Source organism: Myotis brandtii, unplaced genomic scaffold (genome assembly GCF_000412655.1).
Source record: "Myotis brandtii unplaced genomic scaffold, ASM41265v1 scaffold39, whole genome shotgun sequence".
Lineage (NCBI taxonomy): Eukaryota > Metazoa > Chordata > Mammalia > Chiroptera > Vespertilionidae > Myotis > Myotis brandtii.
In genome coordinates this window covers 7,475,645-7,478,525 of record NW_005364953.1, presented here as the reverse complement: position 1 = coordinate 7,478,525, position 2,881 = coordinate 7,475,645, and positions in this window count along the sequence as shown.

Genomic DNA, 2,881 nt, shown 5'->3' with positions numbered 1-2,881 from the left:
TCAGTGTGTGTCATAGTGACCAGTCATTCCCAGTCGTTCTGCTGTTAGGGTCAATTTGCATATTACTCTTTTATTATATAGGATAGAGGCCTGGTGCATGGGTGGAGGCTGGCTGGTTTGCCCTGAAGGGTTTCCCAGATCAGGGTGGGGGTCCCGCTGGGGTGCCTGGCCAGCCTGGGTGAGGGGCTGATGGGTGTTTGCAGGCTGGTCACACCCCCTTCACAGTGAGGGTCCCCACTGGGGTGCCTGGCCAGTCTGGCTGAGGGGCTAAGGGCTGTTTTCAGGCTGGCCAAGCCCCACCAGCGATGGAAGCTCCCAGCCTCTCCTTTTTTTCTTTTTATTCTGGGATTTATTTACCTTCTATAATTGAAACTTTGTAGCCTGAAATGGAGCTCAGAGCCAACCAGGGCAGGCTGGAGGGAAGCTTGGCTTCCTCCATCACCAGGGGCAACCCAAGTCTCCAGCTCCGTGGCCACGGCCGGCTGAAAGCAGGTATCTGGGGTTTATTTATCTTCTATAATTGAAACTTTGTTGCTTTGAGTGGAGCTCAGAGCCGGCCGTGGCAGGCGGGAAGCTTGGCTTCCTCCATTACTGGGTCAATCAAGCCTCCTGCTTGCTCCAGCTCTGTGGCTGCTGGCCGCCATCTTGTTTGGGTTAATTTGCATATAGTCACTCTGATTGGCTGGTGGGCATGGCTTAAGGCCTAGTGAAGGCACGGTCAATTTGCATGTTTGTCTTTTATTAGTGTAGATAGATATCAGTTCATACCCCCCAATAACATAACTGCCAGATCTGCCACCTTGAAGTGAGCATATTTCTAACAGACTTTGCAATAATCTGAACTTGGAAGCAGATTGTTTTGTTTGTTTGTTTGGAAGTAGATCTTTCTTAGAGCTCCCAGATCAAGAGGGCCATCTGGCCAACACCTTGATTTTGGCTTTCTGAGAGCTTAAGCAGAGAACTTGTCTTGGTCTTGTGACCTATAGAACTGTGCGCTAGTAAGTGGGTATTGTTTTAAGCTGCTAAATTTGTGTTAATTTGTTACATAGCAGTAGAAGACTAATGCATTGGGAGAGCCACTCCAGATCCCTTATGATTCCTCTTATGTGTCATTTCCTTCCTTTCAACGTATTTGTGTCTTGAATCTAAAGTATATAGGTTTTAGCCCAGACGGTGTGGCTCAGTTGGTTGAGCATCGCCTCATGCACCAAGAGGTTACCAGTACCAGTTTGATTCCTGGTCAGGGCACATGCTCAACTTACAGGCTCTATCTCCAGTAGGGGGTGTGCGGGAGGCAGTCAATCAATGTTTCTATCTTTCTCTCCCTCTCCTTTCCTCTCTCTCTAAAAAATCAATAAAAATATATTTAAAAATATAAAATGAAAATATAAAGTGTATATATTTTAGACAGCATACAGTTAGATTCTGTTTTTAATCTAGCCTGATAATCTTTTATTTTTTTTTACTGTAGTGCTTATTTCACTTACATTTAATATAGTTATTGGTTATAATATAAATGTAATTACTTATAACTATTTTCTATATGTATGTCTCATGTATATTTTCTCCTTTATTTCTTTTTTACTGCTTACTTTTGCATTTATTAGACCTTTCCTAGTGTGCCATTTAAATTCTCTTTATTTACTCTATTTGTTGAATTATTTTCTTAGTGGTTGCTTTGGGTATTAAAATATACATCTTAAGACAATATACTTCACATTAATGCTAATTTATTTCTGCTAGTATACAGAAACTGCTCCAATATAGCTCTCTTTCCTCTCCACCGTTTGTGCTATTATTATCATAGACAGTGTATATGTATTCTAAAGCTAACAATATTTAATATTTATTGTTTTATGCAGATGTCTTTTAAAGCAGTTGTGAAAAGGAAAGAAAAATATATTTATATTGTACTTTATGTTTTCCTATGTAAGTAACTTTACTGGTGTTTGGGTTACAATTTCTATTCAGCCTGACGAATTTATTTTATTTCTTATAAGGCAAGTCTGATAGCAACTAGTTCTTTAAGGCTTTTTTCTTTTTCTGGGTTTGCCTTTTCCTGGGGCCTTTATTTTATGTATGTATGTATGTATGTATGTATGTATGTATGTATGTATTCATTTATTTTTTAACAGTCTCTGTGTGGTCTCCACTTTCGGTCCTCAGGTATCCGGGTTCTCTCCTGCAAGTTTTGTTGAGTATTCAGGAAGTTTTTCTGTATTTTAGTTTAATTCCTGGGAGCTTGACCACGAAGCATTCACTTACTCCTTTTTAATCCTCTGGGCCTTTATTTTTTAAGGGTTATTTTGGTAGGTATAGATTTTTAACAAAATAAGAGCATTATTAAGATATAAATCATTTACATATGATTAACCCATTTAAAATGTACTGTACAATGGTTTTTAATATATTCACAGAGTTGTGCAACCATCACAATACATTTTAGAACATTTTCATCATCCCCAAAAGAAACCCTGTACCCTTTGCAGTCACTCCCCATCACCCACCCTCCCTCTGGCTTCTTTTACTCAAGATATTATTTTTAAGTTTCATCCATGTTGTAGCCTATATCAGTACTTAATTTATTTTTATTGCTGAATAACAGTCCATTGTTTGAATATACTCCAATTTGTTCATTTGGGTTGTTGATGGGCATTTGGGTTGTTTCCACTTTTTGGCTATTATGAATAAATAATGGTGTAAACTTTTGTGTGCAACTTTTTAAATTAAAAATATTTTTATTGATTTCAGAGTGGAAAGGAGAGGAAGAGAGAGAGAGAGAGAGAGAGAGAAGAGAGAGAGAGAGAGAAACATCAATGATGAGAGAGAATCATTGATTAGCTGACTCCTGCATGCCCCCTACTGGGGGTTGAGCCCACAA